Source organism: Heterocephalus glaber, unplaced genomic scaffold (assembly GCF_053883595.1).
Source record: "Heterocephalus glaber isolate CG9 unplaced genomic scaffold, H.glaber_assembly_v1.0 deba00000738, whole genome shotgun sequence".
Classification (NCBI taxonomy): domain Eukaryota; kingdom Metazoa; phylum Chordata; class Mammalia; order Rodentia; family Bathyergidae; genus Heterocephalus; species Heterocephalus glaber.
Window position 1 is genome coordinate 13,180,008 of NW_028258161.1, and position 14,563 is coordinate 13,194,570.

Sequence of the window (14,563 nt, forward strand, 5' to 3'; positions counted from 1 at the left end):
CTCAGTTGTGTAGTCTCTTTTGATGCTTCTTAAATATCAGCCACGTTAAATTGTTCACAAATGTTAAGTTTTACTTCAGAGCGCTAGTATTACTTATGCTCATTTCAATAGTTACTCTTAATAACTTGAGTCTTTAGCAAAAATGCAATAAAGTTAAAATGAAAACATAAAAGAACACCTGCCCATATCTTTCTAAGGCATCATGCTTGCTAATAAGTCCAAAACTAAGTGCATATAACTAGATAGATCCAAGATTCAGTTCAGTGTCCTAAATATAATACATACCCCCAATCTCAAATTCTATGCACGATCTCTCTTACAGGTGTATACACACATGCACACCATCCAACCTACACCCTGACAGATGTTTCTGTATCAGAACCTGACACCATGATGTTATATAAGAGAGATTCTAAGGTGAATAATCAGCTTATGATTAAATCAAGAAAAACTGAATTCAGAGTTTGGTAAAACTATTATGTCTCTTACTTAATCACACTGACCTCCAAACAATATGATATCCTAGAGACAGGCTAATTTCACCCTACTCAGTAATTTTAAACCCAAATCTCCAATAGTCATAATACTTATAAACCACTGAGAAACAAGTTTTGTCCTAGGTGCTATGAGATACAAAGGACTCCTTTCTCAAACAGTTTGTAATTTAAAACTTGATGGATTAATATGGGAGCGCAGAGGCAAGCACAGTACATAAAGACACATAAGTGGCTAGATTCCCAAATCAGAAGCGAGCACACTGTGGTAGTTTAAATGGTTTGAGTAAGTTCATCACATGTGGAGCTAATATGAGATTTTATGTCAGAAAGTATTTGAAAGCAGAAAACACTCAACTCTTTTTTAATTTAGTCTAATAAAGCCTGTGGAAGTATTCATGTCACTCTGAAAAAAGATGAAATTACAGGACATGGAAGTATGCCCTTCCATGAAAAAACCAGACTTTCAACATAAGAAAAGCAATTCTACACAGGTTCATTTCTCTCATTCTAAGAGATTGCAATTGTGGCAATAATTTAATTTTTAATACTGGAGATATAACATTAAAAAGTCACTATCAAACTAACAAAATCATGAATCAAAAGCCCAGAATGATTTTCTTGGTATGAACACTACCGATAATACATCTCCATAATAAAGCATTTCATATTCCATCAGGCGATGAGCAGCAGGTGACTTGCCAATATGTTTTTATGTAAACTTAATATATTTTACTAATCCATGCATAAGAGCTTTAGAATTTAGTATTATTCTTTCATTTTATAAATGAATAAGAAAATCCAGTAATATGCCTGCCAGTCAGCAGTAAAATCAAGACCCCTGAATAACAATACATAATATTTTTACCATAATCAAGAAGAGTAATATTTATGTTTAAGAATACAGTATGATTTTATTATGAAATTTCAACTTCTTAACCTAGGTTCTAATCTCAAACAATCCAATTAACAGCTCTGGAAAATACTAAGAACCCATTCATAAAAAATGATGTATGATCAATTTAAACAAGTTACTCACTCCTAATACAGTCAGCTTTAAGATAATCATGCAGCCTTATACTCATCTCTTACAGAGCAAGAGGATGAGTTTGAAGAATACATCGATTTTATCAAAACTTTTTCAAAAGATGTTAATTCCCTAGAATTTTCCATGACACCACATCTACTGTGCTTTCATTCTTGGCACTGTAGTTTATGCAATTTTTCACAGGATTGTCTAACGACTTAAGCATACCACATGAACAGGACCTGAAATACAAAATCTTGACTGCTTCAGGTGATTAACAATTACATATAAATGAGCATCAAGAGACGTTTAGAAAGTATGTAAATGAGAAATAAAAAAATGGTTAAACATTTTAGATTTGGTTTTAAGGACAAAAGTTGTCTACTAACACAATTGTCTCCACCGTCTATTCAAAGTCTTAATTCACAAGATGTTTCTTGTAAAGCATAGCATCCTTTTAGTTCAACTAGTCTCAAAAGTCAGAGCACTCATTAGGCAACATCTAAAATCATTCACCAAAACTATTTTGAACAGGCAGTGGCGTTAAATTAGTTCCACTCCACTACCACCACAACCACCACTTTCACCTCCACCAACTGGCACAGTGTCTATGAATCCAAAGGGCATTTATTAAAAGACAGTATTTTAGCACATGAAACCAAGATTATGTTATTAACATGTGCTTAAGGAGTTTCACTTATATTCCATCTTGTCACAAAGTGGCATGTCAATATTCTGTGCATCTCTGTGTATCTGTATCTATGAATGAATGTGCGTATGTATATCCATAGTTGTGGACATATGTAACCATATGCATGTGTATATATGTGTATAAACATATAAGTATGCATGTATAAATGTGTGTATACTATATATAAAGAGCAGTCTTTCTAAAACTATGTGAGCTTAGTAGAATGTGTAGTATCTTAAGGTTTTCCCAAATGTGCTTTGTGTGTGCCTGCCTTTTTCACTCAGAATTGTAAAGAGCTTCTTAAAAACAACAGAAAGTATCATTTAATTCTCATTGAAGTATTCTATGTAGTTAGAATAACGACATACCAATTTACCTAGGAGCCAGCTTACATTCGTATTACTCACAGCAATCTTTAATAAAAATACAAGCCAACCAAAGAAATGTGCCCCATCATTTCATGGATTCTTCCTATGTTGATAAGGAAGTTATCTAGGGGGTAAATTATTTATTTGACTGTTTCTCTATAAGGAAAAATGAAAATAACATCATCTTACCACATGGGCTTGTTGTGAACACTAGGCAATTTAATAATTGTCAACTGCCTGAAGGACTGAACCATGTATGTCATAAGCCTTCAGAAGTAATGCTATCACAACGGGCCAGGGATTTCAGTGGTTCTGCCGCCTGCCTCGCAAGCGCAAGGTCCCGAGGAGTTCAATCCCTGGTACCAAAAAACCCACAAAAGTAATGCTATCCCATAATCATCATCATCACCACCACCACCACAATCACCTTCATAAACATCTCAACCGATTCTTAGTAAAAATGCAGAGCTGTAGGTCACATTCCTAGAGACTCTAATTCAGTATCACACTAAAGATTGAAAATACTGGAATAAAGAAAAACAAATTTGCAAGACACTTTATATACCAATACCATCCTATGAATACAGTAATAAATAAGAAGAAATACTGCAAGGCAGGAAAAAAGCTTCAGTTTTAAAGTTCAGTAACAGCTTTACTTCTTTCTCTGAATTATGCGTAGCATCCTGCAAAGCCAGACACAATTCCAGTTACCCAACAACTGAAGATAGAACATAGGAAGTAAGGAAGGGATGACTCGATAAAGATTTGAAAAAAGTTACACATTTCATTTCTTCTTGGTAGTGAATAACTAAAAATTTATACACAAAATTTTTGAGAGCAAAGCAATTAACAAATATTGATCACTCACTCTACGTGTTACACTGTGTTAATACTCTGCTAAGTATTAAAGGGAATAGGAGCATAAAGAAAAAAGCTCTCCTAAAACCTCGTATGGGAAAATAACCTCCCACCTTCCACAAGGCATGCAACTATTGTTCCAGCTCAATGAGTAATGGGAACAAGGAGGATAGAGAAGAGATTTTACTTAAAGTCTACAGGAATGGCTTCACAGAGGAGAAAAGACTTTTAATAGACATTTATGATAACTAAGATTTTTATCATTGTTTATTGGTACAATTTAGATAATGATCACATTCATCGGATAGAATTTGTACCTGTACATGATATATTTTGATTCTTTTTTCCCATTCCCTTCCCCTCCCTGTAAAAACCAAAATGTATAACTAAGATTCTTATAGAGAGAAAAACTGCATTTCAGATCAAACAATAATATGAGCAAAAGGAGAAACTTGGCAGTATTATAGCTACTTCCGGATAGTACATATACTGAGTTATTTGCCAACTCTGGAAAAAGAGGATCTGATTAACTCTCAGTCTGAAAATCTAATTAATATGTTCAGAAGATTATTTTGGCAATGGTGTGGCATAATGGGGCAAAACACAAACCTTCAAAAATAGTGCTATTACATAATCACCACCACCACCACCACCACCACCACCACCACCACCACCACCACCACCACCACCACAATCACATTCATAACCATCTCAACTGATTCTTAATAAAAATACAGAGTTGTAGGTCACATTCCTAAGATTCTACTTCAATATTACATAAAGGGTGAAAATACTACATTAAAGAAAAAGAACTATAACAGGAAACCAAAGGATCAGTTACATTAATTCACTGACTGTGAGAGGAAAAACAGGTATCCAAGATGATTTAAGTGTTAAGCCTGCTTTTTCTGGCAACTTCCTAGTCTGTCCTAACACATTTAGCATGAAGGAGATGGCAGACAGCACAAGCTGTCAAACGGACTAGTAATGGTCACAGAGAGCTCAGGCATGGGAAAAGGATTAACCGGTGGCAGCAAAGGTAGAGAAGCAGTTTGAGCAAAGACTTGGAAGTGGGGAAATGCAAACATTACCCGTAAGTTTGTTCTCATCTGTCATTCAATTATCATACAGCCAAACAGCTCACAACTGCCTTTTGTTTAACACACATAAGAAAGTCCTAAACCTGTTACTGAAGCAGAAAGAAAGGGCCCAAAACAGTTAAAGCCTTAAATAGTGGTAACCTAGTGTAAACATTGTTTCCTATATTTATCAGGGCATTCAAGTGTGTTTTAATGTAAAATATTAACAAAGCCTGTCCAACAGAAAGGATGAACATTAAAGCATTGCTATATTCAATACAAATAAATACATCAAGTATTTGTGGACAAATTTCAATAATAAAGGTAATTTCTTTCCATTGGAAGTTAAAATCCTTGTTTTGTTAGACTGAACTCGCCTTGAACTTTCATATCATTAATCCTGAACATAAGGAAGATTCAAATCACAATCATCTCTGATTCTAATCTACTCTACTTTCCAAGAATCTTCAATGGGCAATTTTTGTAGAGCTCCTTTCTATTACACATATGGATCTCTTCAGCCACATAGTTTATACTACAGTGAAAGACAGAGAGCATGGGTTTTGTTTTTGTTTTTCTTTTTTTCCCTCTAATATTTTCAAAATACTGAAGAAACAGATACTTAGCATACTTATTAAATTAATCATGTCCTACAATTTGACCCGAATAGTTTCAATAAAAGCTACGGGCAATTATAAAATTTACAACAGGTGATTTACTACAGCACCTATACAGTATTGTTTCAGTTACTGAAATTCATTTTCGCAGGGTATAGTCTGCAGCTGCCATAGTTAGTGCAAGACAGACTTGAAAACTGGGTCTTCTTTTTTAAGTGTATACAGTCAGCCCTCAGTATCTACAGTTCCAAATATTTAGAAAAAAATCATGGTGATGTTTACATGTATTTTGTAGTAAGCCAATGATGGTTACATGTATGCTAAGCATGAAATTTTCTTGCCATTATTCCCTAAACACCACAGTACAGTAACTATCTACTTAGTATTTATATTGTAGTAGGTATTACAAATATTCTAGAGATGGGTTAATGTGTACCGAAAGACTGATGTGCAGATACTGAACCATTTCATAAAAGGGGCCTTGAGAATCCATGGATTTTGCTATCTGCAGGGGTTCTGGAACCAATTACCCTCAGAAGCCAAAGAGCAACGTCAGTGTCTTTATTAGCATTTATCTTTCAGGAAATATCATTCATTAGATTATGGATGCTTTAGAAATATTAACCAAAAATTGCAATAAAGTTTTCCATACTTTTAGAAATATTTGTTTGCATCTAGATTTATATTTTCAGTCTTCCAAAGTATTTCACTTCATTTATTCATCTGATAAATCAAATTAATAGTATCTTATCACATAAAGTTTCTGAAGAGATCTTAAAAGCTACCATATTTTTGGCACATTAAATTAATCCTTACAACATCATGCTAAAATAGGCAAATGCCATTTCCAAAGTATGTGAGTCATGTATTGTAAAGCAGAACTGGAATTTGTTAAAATACTCCCTCCACCGGACTTTAGACCCATTCTTAATCCTCACAACCTTGACAGACAGGTATAGCAGACATATTTACAGCTATGAACTCGTTAAGGTCTCAGAACTGGTAAGTGACCCAGTTCTAGCCCTCCTTACAGTAACTACCTGGTCCCCCTGCCACACACCATGGGAAAGAAGTGGTATAGGCAGGGAGGAGGTGCTAAGAGAAACAACCAACATCACGAAGTTCAAGCACTTTACTCCGTGAAGTGCTCTTCAAGCCTATTAAGAGCCTTTTTAATCTTACTTTATTCACAGATATGCTTCTTATGCACACTAGTAGCTGTACAAATTAATATCAAGCTTTGAGAAACAAGGCACTATTTACAAAGCCTCAAAGCAACAAAAGCTACTAATAATTGATTTCTCAGAGGACAAACGGCCCTATGACATTCTTCAGTAGAACTCGAAGACAGCATATTAACAAATATTCATTAACAATCTGAGTCCATAAAACATAGAAGGCTTTCTAAGATACTCTACTATAAGAATAGTTGAGATACAATGTTCTAGCAATCAAAGAAGATAAGCATTTATTATTGAGAAAATTTACTAATCAAATATCCAATAATGCTAGAAGAATAAAGAATTTACCTAGGAACTTTCAGGAGTATCTATGCTGTAATTTTATACTTTCCAAACTAGATGAAGCATCCCAAATTTAGTGGGAAAGATATTAAGATTTCCAAAATGTAGAAAATTCTTAACTTTAAGAAAAGGAAACTATGTGCTATAAACATAAGCTAACAGCAAACTATGATAAATCCCTTTCAAAGTTCAAAAAGTATTTTACAAATGGAATTTTATATCCAAAGCACTTCATCAATGAAAGTGAAATGTTTATTCCACTGATTTACTCTTTTCTTCTTCTTTTCTTATTTTTATATAACACTTAAGACTTCTCACTTTACTTAAGAAAAATGCTATTCTATCTAGTATGAAAAGGTAGGTTTTTAGAGGTTTTGAGGCTCTCAATACAGGTAGCATATATACATGTTGAATATATTTTAAAATGTTTAACAGAGGGACAAAAATGTGAAGCATTTTAAACAAAATTTCACACAATAATTGCACGGCAGTAGGTAATTTAACATATAATCCTTTGTTTAGCAACAATTTTAAAACAGCAGCCAAGACTACAGTCATTTATTTTCTCTGTTACCTTGAGGTGGGGGAGGAGGGCGTGATACTGAAGACGACCATTTCTAACAAAGAATGAGTACAGTACTGAGAAAATGTAAGTCAGTAAGGTTTAGTTGAAAAGGAACCAAATGATGAAAAGTCAAAGCATGGTCAAGGAACTACACTGGCAAATGAGAAGCATAAACTATTTGGCCTACATTTGTTTGTGATGACTGTGTGACCCAGATACTAAACTATTTGGCCAATTCTCAGAAATCTAAAAACTGAAATAAATGAAATACAGAGTCAACTGGTTAAATATTTTAGTGAAATGATACTTAAACTAATTAGCATTATTACATAGATTTTTTTTTAAAAAGACTTTTAAAATAATCCTTTTCGTTTCATGAATGATCCCATAAATACTTCACCTTTATAAGACACTATTTACTAAAGAGATAAAGATATAAAAATTCTTGGAAGAGCAGAGCAGAGCAGAAGGAGGACATGGCTGGGGAGTGGTCTGTTTGTGGTGCTGGGGACTGAAGCAGGGCCTGTGCACTCAGCAGGCACTCCACACCCAGCCTGAGAATACACAGCTTTAAAAGGGAATGCTTATTTAAAAACTGCCTTTTCCCAACGTGCCTTTGTTTCATTTATGGTCCACACAGTTGCTTCTAAGAAGAGGTTTCTATTAAACAAGAGCATTTGGTGGGGGTGGGGGAGTATCTTCAATTCCCAAGCTTTGGAAGCTTTCCTGATGAAGGGGTTGGAACACGGGAAGACAGAGGAGATTTGTCAGGGACTACTACCACTCACAGGCTTGGGAGGGGAAGGTGACTTTCACTTGAAAATGTAGGTAACAGAATGCATGGGGCATCTGTGGTGGACCATGATGCCTGCCTACCTAATACTCCCCTCACTCCTAAGGATCCACCACGCCATTTCTACATCACCTCTCTCCCAGGAGTCCATGCGACTCAGGGGTAGCTGACGGACCCTGCACTGCAGGCCACACCACAATGAGTCCACCCCACTCTGGGAAGCCCATCCCCTTTCAATGATTACTTTGGTATATTTAGAATTTCACAAATTGAGGTCAAAGAGAAGCAAGCTTGTGGGGATAGGGTGGGCAGGAACTGCTTAGAGAAAAGAAGCTATACTATTGATGAAAAAGTCAGTAACATTTAATTCTTTTTTATCTGAAAGAGCGAAGTACATAGTCTGGACTGCAATGAGTAGCTAGTCTGTAACTATAGTTGTTGAAAGAAAGGCAATACTGGGTAGAAAGAGTACAGCAGAAAGTCAAAATGAGTCCTTAAAAAATAACTGAGCCAACTGCAATATTAATCCTAATGTATGTTGTATATCTGATATTTCTTATGTGAACCAACCAATACTCTTTTTTATTTAAGCCAAAATTAGACTAGTTGGAAACTAATTAGCTCTTAGGAAACTAAGAACTTCCAAGTTCTAGTTTATTATTTTTAGAAAATTATAAAATCTTTTACCTCATTCTTGGCTTTAAAAAATACTATATCTTGGGGCCGGGGATTTAGCTCAGTGGTTTCCCTGCCTGCTGCACAAGCGCAGGACCAGAATTCGATCCCCGGTACCAAAAAAACAAAAAAATACTATATGTTGTTTTCCTAGGTTTTTAAACATCCTATAATGATTGTGCACTGTATGTGTCAGTAGGGGGAGTATTCAAAACATCTGAGAATACTGAACAAATCGATCCCTTTTCGATCATCAATACAAAAGCCAAATTATATCTTCAGTAGAGTAATGGTCTCATGAGCTGCACAGCTGAATTTTGTTAAATTTTAATCCTCAATGGTCTTTAAAATGTCTTTATAAAGAGCACTACAGGATAACATTAAAACAAACTTATTATGTATACAAAACTGCTTGTGACATGCGAGTGATTCATGTTTAGTAAAGGTTTACCAGTCCCGAGCACGTACCAAAATATCTCCCTGTTAAACGCTGGATATCTTTCAAGGGATGTTATTTAACTTCTATGTAATATAATTAGAAAAAAATTTAATTAAATCAAAAATGGAAATCTAGCCAAAGTAATTCCTGGATGTGCTCAGAATTATGCTATTAATCCTGAAAGTGCTAGAGGTCAAGAAGAACAGCATGTAGCTAAAATGCCTATGGCCAAAAGTAATTCAAAGTAACTCTTACATCAAATGCTCCTCTCCCAAGAAAAGTATTTCGTTTCTACAAAGAGAAAAAACAAGTTGTTCTTAAAACAAAACATGTGTCTTATACCTGATGATCACTTAGAATCAAGAAATACTGCAAATTAAGTGCTACACAAAGGTGCCTATTGTAGGCTATACACAAAAGTGTTTTACATAAAACTTAAGTTTCTTCAAAAACTTAAAGAGTCTGTCTCGGTTGTAATATTAGTGATTTTTTAGAAGAACTAAAACACCCCCTAACTTTCAACTGACATAGCTGGAAAACTCAAGTCCATTGCCTTTGCTTGCTCCCACTTTCAGTACTGCCCACATAATCTGTAATGATGACACATGCTAAATTCATCAAAACATTCTCCTGGAGGTAGTGTAGCTCAGGGCTAAAGCATGTGCTATCACATGCAGAAAGCTCTGGATTCAATCCCTAGCATCTAAAAAAAATTATTTACATATATAAATATACATATGAAATATTTTAAACTGCTATCACAGTTTAAGTTCCCCCTGATTCACGGGCAGTATGTTTCAAGACCTTCAGTACATGCCTGAAACATCATGCATTTGCTCTTTTACAGTGTTATCTTGTCATCAAGAAATAAAACCCATTTCTCTTACCCTTGATCTAGTCTGGTCAGAACTAACTCTGGGTAATTCCAGAACCCAGGATTTAAAAGAACTGTGGCCTCTGCTTTTCCTTTGGAACACTCCCTCTTGGACTCCAGCTGTCATGCTATGAGGAAGCCCAAACAACATCACAGAATACCAAAGCCCAAGGCCAGACTGCATCCACTGTCAGCTACACGAATGAAGAAATTTTGGACTGCCCTGCATTCCTAGCACTCCAGCTAAGGCCACACAAAGCAGAAGACTCATCCAGGCGACCCTCAAAATTATCACAAATATTAAGTTACTGTGGTTTATCATTAATCTTTAGGGTTGCTTGTTATACAACTAGTGATAGGTAACACACCATCCTCCTTAGAAATGTACTTCAATAATCCCAATGTCAGCACGTTAAAAGCCAATAACCCAAAATATTTGGTTTCTGTGGCTACTGAAATAGAATTGTGAAAAACCTCACTAAAGCCTAATTTTTAAGAATTATTGTGAGTTACTTAGTTTAGATCAAAAAAGAAAATGGTTTGGCACTTTAAATCACAACGTGTTGTAAAATCCTAACTATGGGTAAAGCCAACAGTGATGAAATCACTACATTTTAAGAAAGGAAGGTTATCATTTGAAGCTCAAAACTGAAAAGAAGATAGGTAAGATTACAGTATGGCTACATCAAAATAGAGCATTTAGATGAGATTATATCCTACGTACTGTGAGTATTATATGTATTTCATAATTAATGTCATATGAAGAATTAAAATAAAGTAAAATATACAGTATGGAATTCTATGAAACATATTTTATCTTATTTAGAAAATACTTTAAGGATAAACATTATGCGATTAAGCATCAATACACTAGAAAGGCAGTAAAATACCAATTTATAAATATTCCCAGATGACAGGAGTCTGGATTACAGTCCACTACCTTTAAATTTCTTTTATGTAAACACAGAAGACGTCATATATACCATGAATGTCCTGAATACACCCAAATTTCATAAAATTTCATTTTATATAACCACTTAAGGCTATCAAGAAAAAAGGGTGTCATTTACTTATAAAAGATAAACATCATCTCCAATAACGTCATTGTCAAAGATTATTGGGCTAGACAATTTCCTTGACCCAATAAAACATGGGAGGTCTCATGATAGCAGAGAGAAAATAATCTGGCATAATTCCTACTTTGGTGCCATAAAAAAAGAAAATATAGAATTCCACATAAATACTTATTATAATCTTCAACATTCTTAGTAGGAATAAGGAAGATATCAAAAAAATTTTCAAAAGCTGATGTTTTATCAGACTAATGATGACATTTAATCTAGTAAAAAGGTTTATGCAAAAAATAAAAGAAATTCAATGATCTACTCAACTTTAAAACTTAATGTTGCTTTGAGGCAGATACTGTGAAAGATTCTATATCCAGAAATAAAAATGTATTTTGCTAAAAGAAATTTCCAGGGCAACTCTATCACAAGGATAGGTCTAGCAATTTATAACTACTGTATTTCCTTCCAGTTCCTACTAAACAATACACCTTCAAGACAGATTCTTCTTTCTCTTAAGTGACCCCCAGCAAACAGTGAGGTTGAAGTTATGCCCGAGCCCTTGCACATTCACACAAAGTTACTCTTTGGCTGTAAAGGAGCCTTTTTAAAGAAAGAAAGTGAATACAATGGGGGAGAGAGGAATGGGGCAGAAAGAAAAGGCCTCTTTTGTGCCATATGAATTATTTATTCAGTCAAGCAATGAACTCGGTATTTCTAACTCTAACAATCTATCAGGGAACTCTAAATAGTGAATTCTAAGATTAAGAAAACTTAAAAATTATCACTATTCAGCCATCCTGTGGTTTTTTTCACTTGAAAATATTTTTGGACATTTAACAATTTATATTTACATTTTATCTAATAATTTACACTTCTAATTTATAAATTTCAAAAATCAAAGCAAAAGTACCAATTTTTCAAAGTGACCCCTCAAAAAGCAACTAATTTATCATCACCTATTAGGAATTAAGAAGCTATTCTTTTTTTTTGGTTTTTCTTAATTTGAGAAACTATAGTCAGGCTCGTTTATGAGCCTTACTATTAGTACTGACTGATAACCAACAATCTTCAAGCAAATATTTCTCCACTTGCGAGTGCTGTTGAGACTGTACCAGTCTCTGGAAGGCAGTCCTAGTTCTTGATCAGCAGACAGGGTAGAGTCAGATTTCTTGCAGCAAGTAATGATGTTTAGTTGCCTAAATTATTAACAGAGATTAAATCTCCTTTGAATAAGGGCAGAGATAAGGTACTTGCTTCTTGAGAAGAGAGTCAGGTCTAATCTGTACACAAATTACCTTTTCCTATAGATCTGAGATGATGCAGAATCTTCTCTTTCCCTTCAAAAACTAATATCCTTTAAAAATATGACCAGAATGAAAAGCCCAGAAATAAAACCACACATTTGCAGTCTAGTTCTTTTCAACAAAGATGCCAATTGCACACAATAAGGAAAGTACAGTTACCTAAATAAATGGTGCTAGGAAAACTGCGTGCAGAAGTTAGTTCTTTCTCTCACACCATTTACACTTGGATGAGGGACTTGAACACAGGCATGAAATTATAAAAAGACAGAAAATATGTAAGGAGAAAGTCCACAACACTAGTCTTGGCAATGTTTTTAGATATGATTCCCAAAAGCACAGGTAATAAAGGCAAAAAGAGGTAAACTAAATAGTTCTTAAGAGCAAAGGAAACAATAATGAAGAGACAGCCTATAGAGGGGAAAAAACATTTGGAAACCACATATCTGATAAGAGGTTAATTCCCAGAGTATATAGAGAACTCAACTCTAGAGCAATAAAACAAACAACCCTATCAACAAAAAGGAGCAAAGGGGTTAGGTATATGGCTCAGTGGCAGACTTATGGCCTAACATGAGTGAGGCTCTGGGTTTCATCCACAGCATCAGACTAAGGGAGGGAAAGAGTGAAGAAGGGAGGCAGGGAGATTAAAGGTAAATGTTAGTAAAGGTGTGGAGAAAAAAGGAACCGTTATACACTGATGGTAGGAATGTAAATAGGTAGAGCCATTTTGGGAAACATGGAGGTACATCAAAGAAGTAAAAATAGAATTACCACCCAGCAATCTCATTACTGGGCATAGAGCCATAAGAAATGAAATCATGCTGATCATGTACCTGTCCTCTCATGTTCACTGCAGCACAACAGCCAGGAGAGGAAATCAACCGGAGTTCCATCCATAAATGAGTGGACAAAGAAATATGGCATATACCCACAATGGAATACTAAATTCAGCGTTTATAAAGAAGAAAATCTGTCACATGAGGCAACATGGATAAACATGGAACACATGTTAAGTGAAACAAGCTAGGGACAACAAGAGAAATACTGTGTGATCTCAATTATATGAAGAAATCTAAAAACAGTCAAATTCCTAGAAGCAGAGAGCAGAATGGTGGTACTCAGAGACCAGAGGGTGGAGGAAATGGGGAGATGCTGTTTAAACAACACAGAATTCTGAACCAGAGGGTTACTTCTCCTTCAAGATGTCTATTGTAAGTCACAGTATCCATAGTTTAAAACAATATATAGGTTACTTGAGAATTGCTAAGAAATGGACACATTAAGTGTTCTCATGACCAAAATGTTAAGTATATGCAGCAAGAAATATATTAATTGCGTTGATTTAGCCACTCTATGGCTATGGTAGAATCTATCCATTGTACAATGCATACATATATCAAAACATCATGTTGCATATCATAAATATAATTTCACTTGTCAATTTAAAATATAACATATATTTTTACTTTTGTGTGAATGAATGAATCTTTAACATATTTTTTTTTTGCTTAGACTGAGTCATCCTATAACCTAAAATCTAAATAGAAACAACTGCTTTTGGAAAGTTATACACTTGTCTCCTTGCACTTTCATTCTCTGTATGAGATCATTTGAAAAATCCCTAAGTCCTGGCAGAAATGTCCATACTGTATAATTTTACAGGACTCAAGATTTTTCCAAACCAGAAAACTATATTGTACATCTTTCCTAACTTCTTTCTCTAGGTACAGTACTTCTGATTGTTACTGCTTCTACTTTTCCTAAATTACCTGATATTAGCACTGACCTTGTTGATTAAACCCATTTTTTATACAATGAGAAGTAGGGCTGGTAAAGTACTTAATTAAAATTCATCTAAATGTTATGATGAACATGAGGCCTACACAAGGTATGTTATTAACCAGGTATCTACAATTAGTACATGACATAGAAAACATTAGAAATCATGTTTCTGGATACCACCTGGTGTTCTTTACTACATGTTCCTATTAACCCTCCAAAATTCTGGAATTTATATTGGAGAGGATAAATTAATAAAGCCTTTTGCAATCTACTTTAGCAATGCGTCGTATCAGGGTTAAAGGGGTTTGCCCAACAATCCTACTTTTGGTACTCATCTATCCCTCAGATAAAAATCAAAATTTTCAAATAAACTTTATGTATAAATACTCTTGCCAGGTATTCATTCA

General features: G+C 34.7%; 1 protein-coding gene across 26 annotated transcripts in view; it reads right to left on the reverse strand.

Moving 5' to 3' along the window:
• Zeb1 (zinc finger E-box binding homeobox 1) overlaps window positions 1-14,563 on the reverse strand; it is a 200,398-nt gene that overhangs the window by 158,857 nt on the left and 26,978 nt on the right. The gene's annotated exons all lie outside the window — the stretch shown is intronic.